General features: G+C 41.5%; 1 pseudogene across 1 annotated transcript; it reads left to right on the top strand.

Moving 5' to 3' along the window:
- The first annotated feature begins 8,940 nt into the window (after positions 1 to 8,940).
- On the top strand, positions 8,941 to 10,031 carry LOC308341401 (alcohol dehydrogenase class-3-like; annotated as a pseudogene). The gene has a single exon. The product of its transcript is annotated as an alcohol dehydrogenase class-3-like (transcript).
- Positions 10,032 to 11,273: the final 1,242 nt, after the last annotated feature.

Below are 11,273 nucleotides of genomic sequence, written 5' to 3'. Positions count from 1 at the left end.
ACATTGTCATTCTAAAAGTGGTGGTAAAGGGCACCTGGGTGGCTCAGTCAGTTAAGCGTCTGCCTTTGGCTCAGGTCATGATCCCAGGGTCCTGGGATTGAGCCCCACATCAGGCTCCTTGCTCAGCAGAAAGCCTGCTTCTCCTTCTCCTACTCTCCCTGCTTATGTTCCCTCTCTCAATGTCTCTGTCTCTCTGTCAAATAAATGCATAAAATCTAAAATAAAATAAAATTAAATAAAATTTAATTAAATCGGTGGTAAAGTGGTTAGCATCGTTAGAAGGGTTGCCTCAAAGTGTCCAAAGCATAAAGTACCTGTGCAAAATATCTTGCTAAGGCAATGACTGGTCTGGCAGCTTTTGAGGGAAGGTATTGCTGATGATCTATGTCACTTTTTTGTCCTTATGATGCCTTGTCTTTTTTTTTTTTAAAGATTTTATTTATTTATGTGTGTGAGAGAGAGAGTGAGCACAAGCCAGGGGAACAGCAGGCAGAGGGAGAAACAGGCTCCCTGCTGAGCAAGGAGCCCCATGCAGGATACGATCCCAGGACCCTGGGATCATGGCCTGAGTGGAAGGCAGACGCCCAACCAACTGAGCCATCCATGTGCCCCTAAAGCCTTGTCTTTCAAATGTCCTTTCCTTTACAAGATTAACAGATGGAGCTTAGAAACAAGTAACATTCAGTGCCCACTAAAATTATCAAGGTTTTAGCCTTGAAATAGATGGACTTACATTGTACTCTTTATTAACAAATACAAATTCTGTAAAGTGAAATGTATTGAAAATGCAGGGTCTGCAATCTATATATTGACAAAGAGTAAATTATATCCTGTGCTATCATTGTGTTTTCAGAAATAATGAATACTAGGAGAAAGTAGCAAAGTACTAATTATACCAACTACAATTGATTAGTTGGTATTAACATAAAAAGACACACTCATTTTATTATTCTCTCTTATGCCGCAAGAAGGCATTGATGCATTAAGATATCTGGTTCCAGGGGTGCCTGGGTGGCTCAGTCAGTTTGGTGTCTGACTCTTGACTTTGGCTCCGGTTATGATTTCAGGGTCATGAGATCAAGCCCCGTGCTGGGCGCCACAACCAGCACAAGTCTGCTTGAGTTTCTCTCTCTCCTTCTTCCTCTACATCCCACCCCCATCCACCGTGGGTGTACCTGTGCTCTCTCTCAAATAAATAAATCTTAAAAAAAAAAAAAGGTATCTGGTCACTTTCAAATTCCTTTATTTTATTTATTTACTTATTTTTAAGATTTTAAGTAATCTCTATACCCAATCTTTCACAGCCAGCAGGGTGTGGAAGAAAGCAGTTATACCTGATTCCAGGGTTTCAGTGTGAATCACTGCCTGGGGAGGATGGACCTGCCTATACCCAACAGGGGGCTCAAACTTACAGCTCTGAGATCAAGAGTCATGTGCTGCACAGACTGAGCCAGCCAGGAACCCCTAAAATTCCTTTTTATAAATATTACATTCAGCAAATTTAGAAGAGTACTGGGAATTTTTATTGTTGCCCTTGATAAAAATTTATTTTAGTTACGGTACAATTTTCATTGTTTTATGCTTCTCTGGTTTCTAATTTTCTAATCTGTTTTTTTTGTATGCTATTGTAATACATTCACTGCATTTTTTGCATCTATCTACAGAACAAAACAATGCAAAAGCGCTGTAATAAATGGAGTATATCAACATATGCTATTATTTATTTTTCATTAGAAATTGAGATTAATAGTGGCAAACTAATTGCTATTTTAGACATAGTAGAACTCTGTTTCCTTGCAGATCTTCAGTGTGAATCTGACAGTCTAGGAAGACAAACTGATCATCTCTTATTTTTCCGATGAGTTGGGCACCCTTTATATTTCAAACAAAGAAAGCAAAGTCTTTGTGAAATTAAATTTAACCTTTGGGAAAAACAGAAGAATTCTTTAGTATGTAAAACATCAGCATAAATTATCTCCATTTTCTCAAGTCATGTAATAGAGAGCAAGTATTATGCATTGCTGCCTGAACAATTTATTTAACTTTTTGTTTGTTTGTTTGTTTGTTTGTTACAGAGAGAGAGAGAGAGAACACAGGCAGACAGAGTGGTAGGCAGAGGCAGAGGGAGAAGCGGGCTCCCCGCCGAGCAAAGAGCCCCATGTGGGACTTGATCTCAGGACGCTGGGATCATGACCTGAGCTGAAGGCAGCCGCTTAACCAACTGAGCCACCCAGGCGTCCCAATTTATTTAACTTTTTGATGACCTTGTGCCCTCTATGGTCAAACAAGAACATTATAAGAAATAGGCAGTTCTTTTCAAAAGTAGGAGAGAGGGGTGCCTGTGTGGCTCAGTTGTTTAAGCGTCTGCCTTCAGCTCAGGTTATGATCCCAGGGTCCTGGGAGGGAGCCCTGCATTGGACTCCCTACTTGGCAGGGAGTCTACTTCTCCCTCTGTCCCCTCCCCACCAGCTCCTGCATGCTCTCAAATAAATCAATAAATAAATAATCTATTTTAAAAAGTAGGAGAGAATAACAGAATGTGGATTGAAGGGAAGACCTTCAAACTTAGTAAAAAGCACAAGACATAAAATAAGGCAAAGGACATTTAAGTGTGGTGAAGTAGATGCTCTTTGGGCCATTTTTTAGTGAGTGGTTAAAATTTAATTATAATTATCAGCAAAAGCCTAACATATAGTCACTAACAGAATTCAGTTTTAGAAAGCTACTTTCTAAGCTGTACACACATCTTTCCTTTTTACAAGAGTTTGATTGTATAGTAAGAGGAAGGAACAGAGAGGTAAGGTGAAGCTGAGCTTTTAACTGTCCTAATTATGTAACCATAAACTCCATACTCAAGTAATTTACTTGACCAACAATTTTCAAGACCTGGAGAAAGAAAATTATAGAAGGGTATTAACACTTCTCCTTCTCCCACTGTATTTAAAGCATTTCTTTTCACCTACTGAAATATAATGGGACACTTGAGGTAGCTTCCATTTCATTCCTAAGTTCTGCATAATGAGATTATGTTTCATGTGAACAAAATTTCATTATTACAAGATGTTAATGTCCATTTTGTTTTTTTTTTAAAGTAGCCTCCAAGCCCAATGTGGGGCTTGAACTCATGACCCCGAGATCAAGACCTAGACCTTAGATCAAGACTTGGATGCTTAACCAATTGAGCCACCCAGGTGCCCCTGTTAATATACATTTTAAAGGCATTTCTAGGTGCACCTGGGTGGCTCAGTTGTTAAGCGGCTGCCTTCAGTTCAGATCATGGTCCTAGAATCCTGGGATTGAGCCCCACATCAGGCTCCCTACTTAGCGGAAAGCCTGCTTCTCCCTCTCCCTGTGCCTGCTGTTCTGTCTATGTATGCTGTCTCTCTGTCAAATAAATAAATAAAATCTAAAAAAAAAAAGGCATTTCTACCTGTAGCAAATTGTATATAAACTAATATTACTAGTGTACTTTTCTTCAGTTGATTTGACATTCTCTCATAATTAATATTTTTTCTAAGATTTTATTTACTTATTCAACAGAGAGACAGCAAGAGAAGGAACATAAGCAGGGGAGTGGGAGAGGGAAAAGCAGGTTTCCTGCTGAGCAGGGAGCCCAATGTGGGGCTCAATCCCAGGACCCTGGGATCATGACCTGAGCCAAAGGCAGATGTTTGTTTGTTTGTTTATTTATTTATTTATTTATTTAATTTATTTGACAGAGAAATCACAAGTAGGCAGACAGGCAGGCAGAGAGACGGGGGGGAAGCAGGCTCCCCTCCAAGCAAAGAGCCCGATGAGGGGCTCGATCCCAGGACCCTGAGATCATGACCTGAGCCAAAGGCAGAAGCTTAACCCATTGAGCCACCCAGGCACCCCTATAATTAATATTTTTATGATGGTGCAAAATCAGCTTTGGGAAACTAAAGTTTAACTGAAGGTAAGTCAAAATGTTGCAGTCAATATTAATAATTTTTAATATAAGTAAAGTCTCGTTTTAATGAATATGAATTACTGTGTTGTATCCAAATCTCATTAAAATGGAAATTTACTGCTACTGAACACAGACTATTTAAGCATTTACATAAAATAAATACAAAGCACATTGTTCACATCATTATTAGTCCAGTATCCTCCTTTTTCCTTGTCTATCTGCCATCCTTTCTTCTAATGTTAGCTTGACAGTAATTGATGGTATGATGTTAGATAAGTCATCACTATCCAGGTGTAAGATTCCTGGTTGGTGAATGTGGAAATTAAGGGCATGACTTGCAAGTTGCATACATCACTTCAGTCCCTATCTCACAGAACACAACCTAGTCACATGGGGTATGCACATGATTGGATGGAAAACTGGGGGATGAGTGTTTGGCTAAGCAGCCATGTGCCCAGAGAAGACTTCCATTATTATAGAAGGTGAGAGCATATGTTCAAGGGACAAGTAGCAGGCACCCCTGGAGGGATAATCTTGAATCTTTATAATATGTTTTAAAAGACAGGTATTAGAAACTTCAGATCTCAACCTACTGTTAATAACAAATTACTTATCCCTCATCTCTCAACTTTTATGGCTGTTTTCCAGCCCAAACTATATAATAGACCTCTAAAAACATCCCTATTCTCCACTACTAAAATTATACCATAATAGCCATTACATATCTATTACATTCATCTCTGTAAAGAAAAACATTATGGGGAGTAGATGGGTGAATTGCTCATCATAGTGGGCCTGCTAAATCAAAAGGGTTACCTTTTACTCTAGGGGAGATTTAAAGTATACTTGATACATTATTTTTATCTAACTTCTTTCTCTCCTTCTGCTGGAGGAAGCACCAGCCCCATCTTACTTTGGGAAATTATCACTCCAATCTCGTCAACTACCTACTGTAGTATTCTACCACCAAAACCACAGGTACATGACCCAGGCCTGGCTAATAACATGACCCCAATCCCCTGGTCATACCTGAGTCCGAGGACCAAGCATGAAATCCAGACCAGATCAACTGGAACCCTTCTCTGGAATTATATGTGCTGACAAACTTGTTTCTTCTGAGATTACTAAAGTGGGAGGATGTAAGTCTGGAGCTGCCTTGGCTTTGGCTCCCGTTATACAGAGAAAGCCTCTGTGTAGGAGGAGAGAATAAGGCCAGAAAAGGAAAAAAAGGGATGAAAAACAATTAGAATGACAAAGAACCCCTGGATTTAGTTGACCCAGCACCCAGCTCTGTCCTTAGCAGGTAAATGAACCAGTAAATGCCCTTTTATTGTTGAAGATATTTTTAGTTAGCTTTCTGTCACTTGCAAATAGAGTTCCAATATGCAGCAATACATTCTAAAGATAGAGGAAGCAAAGAGGATCTAATGAAGTAAACGTTAGTCCTCAGAGTAGAAAGCAGGGTAAAATAAAAATATAAACATTCACTCACAAATAAGTTAAAAAGTGCCCCACTAATCTGTATTAATTTTTTCTTATTTTCTTTTTCTTTTTCTTTTTTTAAAAGATTTTATTTATTTATTTGACAGGCAGAGATCACAAGTAGGCAGAGGGGCAGGCAGAAAGAGAGAGAGAGGAGGAGGCAGGCTCCCCGCAGAGCAGAGAGCCCGATGCGGGGCTCGATTCCAGTACCCTGGGATCATGACCCGAGCTGAAGGCAGAGGCTTTAACCCACTGAGCCACCCAGGAGCCCCTCTTACTTATTTTTGATCCCCTTGGTATACAACAAATTTGTATTAACTTGAATGAAATGTGGGGTTTCTCTCCGTGACTGTGTGCCCTACTGATATTAAAAACAGCACCCTCTGCATACCTGAGTGGCTCAGTTGTTAAGCATCTGCCTTTGGCTCAGGTCATGATCCTGGGGTCCTGGGATGGAGCCCCGCTTCAGGCTTCCTGCTCAGCGGGGAGCCTGCTTCTCCCTCTCCCTCTTCCGATCCCCCTGCTTGTATGTACTCTCTGTCAAATAAATAAAATATTTAAGCAAACAAACAAACAAACAAAAAACAGTACCCCATGATATAGAGTGACTATCCTTGAGTGGTGGCTTCTGAATAATTTTAATTTTCTTCTTTCTTGCGGCTTTTTCCAAAATGCCTATAATAAACGCATTTTTAACCATTTTAATCAAAGTTATTTAATTCATTTTTATTATTATATTAGTTTTCTGTTGATGGTAAAGCAAGTTGCCACAAACTTAGTGGCTTAAAAAAAAACAAATTTGTATTTTATAGTTTTGGAGGTCAGAAGTCTAAATTGGGATTTATAAGGTTGAATTTCTTCAGGAGAAGAACATTCTGGGCTGGTTTGTTTCCTTGCCTTTCCAGTGTCATGAAACTGCCCACATTCCTTGGCTCATGGTCTCCTTCCTTCATCTTCAGCGCCAGCCATTCAGCATCTTCTCCCCTCTTTGACCTCCAGCTTCCCTCCTTTATGGACCCTTGTGATTACATCAGCCCACCCAGATTAATAATTTCCCCATCTCATGAACCTTAACTTTCTTTTAAAGATTTTATGTATTTATTTGACAGAGAGAGAGAGACAGTGAAAGAGGGAACACAAGCAGGAAAATTGGGAGAGGGAGAAGGAGACTCTCTGCTGAGCAGGGAGCCCAATGCGGAACTTGATCCCAGGACCCTGGGATCATCACCTGAGTGGAAGGCAGATGCTTAACAACTGAGCCACCCAGGTGTCCCCAACTTTTTTTTTTTTAAGATTTTACTTAACTGGGGCGCCTGGGTGGCTCAGTTGGTTAAAGCCTCTGCCTTCGGCTCGGGTCATGATTCCAGGGTCCTGGGATCGAGCCCTGCATCGGGCTCTCTGTTCAGCGGGGAACCTGCTTCCTCCTCTCTCTCTGCCTGCTTCTCTGACTACTTGTAATCTCTGTCAAATAAATAAATAAAATCTTAAAAAAAAAAAAAAGATCTTACTTAACCATTTGAGGGCCACCCAGATTAATCCAGAATTATTTCCCCATCTCATGAACCTTAACTTTTTTTTAAAAAGATTTATAATCTGGGACTCCCTTTCACCAATCTCTGTGGAAGTTTCCCATTAGTGTTTCCCCCTTTTTTTTTCTTTTTAAATTTTTAAAAAAGATTTTATTTACTTATTTGAGAGAGGGCACATGAGAGGGGAGAAGGTCAGAGGGAGCAGACCCCCCTGGCCCACGGAGCTGGGAGCCCGATGTGGGACTCGATCCTAGGACTCTGGGATCATGATTTCAGTTGAAGGCAGTTGCCCAACCAACTGAGCCAGCCAGGAGACCTACTGTTTCCCTTTGCTGGATCAGAAGAGCACACCCTCCAGCAGCTCCTTAAGAAAAGATACTCAGGTAGTGTTTTTGAGATCTCACTTAACTGAAAATGCCATTATTCTATCCTCAACCTAATAATTTGACTATGTGTAGTCACAGGTTGGAAAATTTTCGTAAGAATTCCAAAGGCACTACTCCTTTGTCTTTCTAGCTTCCAGAGCTAATTTTGAGAAGCGTGAAGATACAGAGATTCTGGATTTTTTTTTTTCAAAGTTGTTGCTGTATTCTCTTCTTTTATTAGGAAATGTCTTCATATTCCTTGTTTATATAAACAGTATTGAGAATGGACTATTGGTATCATCTTGAGGATGCCTGACATCACCCCCAGGTGTCTGCCTGGGCCCTTCTGGGTTCATGACAAGGAGCTCAAGAAAAAATACACCACCCTCCCTATCACCAGTATGGAGGATACCACATTTTCTAGTGAGCATTACTGATTCTTGATTATTGATACCTCCCCTAGATCTTACATAATCTTCTTTTTGTCCTTGGTATTCTGACATTTCACAATGTTCAAAGCTTTGAAGTTTATTTTCATCTGTCCCAATGCTGGGACATTGGAATCTAGAAACTCATATCCTTCAGTTTTGGAAAATTCTGGATTATTGTGTTGATGATTTCCTCTTTCCTTCTGTTTTGTTCTCTTTTCTCTTTTCTTTTTTTTCTCTCTCTCTTCTCTTTTTTAATCTCAAAATATTTGGACATTGATCTTCTGAACTAATCCTTTTTCTTTTCTCTATTTTCTATTTTTGCCTTTTTGGCCCCACTTCTTTCTGGGACAGTTCGGCAATTTTTTAAAAAGATTTTATTTATTTGTCAGAGAGAGAGGAGCAAGCAGGGGGAACAGCAGGCAGAGGGAGAAGCGGACTCCCCACTGAGCAACAAGCACGACGATAAGGGACTCCATCCCAGGATCCTGAGATCATGACCTGAGCCAAAGGCAGACAATTAACCACTGAGCCACCCAGGCATCCCCAAACTTTTAATTCCTAGATTATATCGAATTTTAACTTCTGCTACCAACAACATTCCTAAGAGCTGTTTTGTTCTCTGGGTGTTCCTTAATAAAACAGCATCTTGTTTTTTTATCTTCTTCTCAGAGGATATATCTTTCTTTCTTTTTTTTTTTTTTAAGATTTTATTTATTTATTTGACAGACAGAGATCACAAGCAGACAGAGAGGCAGGCAGAGAGAGAGAGAGGAGGAAGCAGGCTCCCCGTTAAGCAGAGAGCCCGATTTGGGGCTCGATCCCAGGACCCTGGGAACATGACCCGAGCTGAAGGCAGAGGCTTTAACACACTGAGCCACCCAGGCGCCCCTACATCTTTCTTTTTTAAGTAAACTCTACCCCCAATGTGAGGCTCGAACTCACAACCCCGAGATCAACAGTCACATGCTCTACCAACTGAGCCAGTCAGGCGCCCCGTCTAAGGATATATTTCTCAACAAAAGTTTCCTCCTTGCACCATCTGTTTTCCTCATGGGGTTTCCTCTGTTTTTGTTCCTAGTCTTTCACGATAAAGATGCTCGTTGGCTATGTCTAGTAATCCTCGACTGTCCATTCGTAGTTAAGAATGGGATGTCCCCATGAGGCCCACCATGTCTGACCCTCACTGACCTGAGTCCAAGGACATGGCGAACCACGTTATCAAGTGCAAGGCTGCACCTGCCTGGGAGGCAAGAGAGCCTCTCTCTGTAGGGGAGGTAGAGGTGGCACCCTCAAAGGCTCATGAAGTTCGAATTAAGATGATCACCATTGCAGTTTGTGACACCGATGCCTATAACCTGAGTGGAGCTGATCCCGAGGGGAGTTTTCCAATGATCTTGGGCCCTGAAGGTGCTAGAATCACAGAAAGTGTTGTCGAAGGCTTTACTAAGCTGAAGGCAGATGATACTGTCATCCCACTTCATATCCCAGTGTGGAGAATGCAACTTTTGTCTAAACCCTAAAACAAACCTTTGCAGAAGATAAGAGTTACTCAAGGGACAAGGACTAATGCCAGATGGTACTAGCAGATTTACTTGCAAAGGAAAGACAATTCTACATTCCATGGGAACCAGCACATTTCCTGAATACACGGTCGTGGCTGACATCTCTGCTGCTAAAATTGATCCATTAGCACCTCTGGATAAAGTCTGTCTTCTCAGTTGTGGCATTTCAACTGGTCATGATGCTGCTGTGAACACTGACAAAGGGCAACCTGGCTCCACTGGTGCCATCTTTGGCCTAGGAGGAGTTGGACTGGCGGCTCTCATGGGCTGTGCATCCTGGATCACTGGTGTGGACATCGATGAAGATGAATTCACAAGGGCCAAGGAGTTTGGAGCCTCTGAATGTATTAACCCCAGGACTTCTGGACACCCATCCAGGAAGTGCTCATTGAGATGATTGATGGGGGAGTGGCCCATTCCTTCGAGTGTGTTGGTTACGTGAAAGTCATGAGAGCCATGCTCCAGGCCCACCACCAAGGCTGCAGAATCAGCTGGTAGTCAGAGTAGCCGCTTCAGGGTAAGAAATCGCCACTCACCCGTTTTGGCTGGTCATAGGCCGCATGTGGAAAGGCACTGCCTTTGGAGAATGGAAGAGTATGCAAAGTGTCCTAAAGTTGGTGTCCAAATAGATGCCCCAAAAGATTAAAGTTGATGAATTTATGACTCAAAATCTGCCTTCTAACCAAATGAATGAAGCCTTTGAACTGATGCATGCAGGAAAGAGCATTTGAACTGTGGGAAAGTTTTAAATTCAGCAGAGAAAACATCTCCATCCTTGTACCTAAGTCCTGTGGTCCAACTGCCACAGCCAGACAAGCAAAGAGAAGCTCTTCCAAGTTCATAGCCTTAGACCTTCTCTACTACCGCTTCTAGAGTGACCTATTCTAGGCAATAATATTTTGTGTATAATTCATAAATTTCTAATCAAGGACAAGGCTAATAGAGTCATAAATCTGTTTTTTGAACTCTCCTTCACATAAATAATTGCTCGCTAATTAAGGAATATTCTAACATAATAAAATTAATTTCTGGGGGAAAAAAGGGTGGGGAAGTAAAACACAGATTAGAAGCTCTGTGTGCTGGAGTGGAAGGGGTTGTTGAGCCTCACTGCTAAGTGACTTGGCTGAGTCATTTGTTGAAAAACTGTCGATTTCAACAAACTTTAGGTTTTTTCTCTTGGGCTCCAAAGACTTTCCAATTTCTTGTTGAGAGAGGGCAGAGAGCAGGGGATGGAGGGATGGAGGGATGGAGAACAGCCTCAGTTCTCCAGGATATCATTCAGAGCCCTTGTTTTCAACACAACTGTGGCCCTCAACTTCGTCACAGTGTATCTGCTTTAATTTCTTAGGGTTGCCTTAGTAACATACCACACACTTGGGGACTTAAAACAAGACATTTACTGATGTCTCACAGTTCTGGAGCCTAGAAGTCTGAAGTCACAGTGTCAGCATGGCCATACTCTTTCAGAAGGCTCTACGAAGAATGCATTCCATCCCTCCCTCCCAGCTTCTGGTGCTTGCCAGCAATCCTCGGCTTGTAGACTTATCACTGCAATCTCGTCCTTACGTGATGATCCCTTGGTGTGTCTTCCCAATGCCTTCAGTGTGTGTGTGTGTGTGTGTGTCTTCCTCTCTTCTAAGGACAGCAGCCAGAATGGATTTAGGGCCCATGCTCTACATGGATATTTACTTTGCTCTGCCCCATCTAATGATTTTAGGACTGAATCATTGGAAAGGGAATGGGAGGGATATTAAGACATGTCTAAGTTTAGAAAAAACAAGTATGTCCAAAAATTCTTCAACACTATCCCCAACAGATGGAATCTAATTCCTCTCCCTTGAATAATGGCTAGACTCACTGACTTGCTTCTAACAAATACAATGCGTCAGAATTAAGTAGGACTTCTGGGGCCAAGTCATAGAAGGTAATAGGCTTCTGCTGGACTCTCTGATGTATGCCTTTGGAGTCCTGAG

Source organism: Martes martes (assembly GCF_963455335.1).
Source record: "Martes martes genome assembly, chromosome: 4".
Lineage (NCBI taxonomy): Eukaryota > Metazoa > Chordata > Mammalia > Carnivora > Mustelidae > Martes > Martes martes.
The sequence above is the reverse complement of the archived record's forward strand: the minus strand, read 5'-3'. Positions and strand labels throughout refer to the sequence as shown.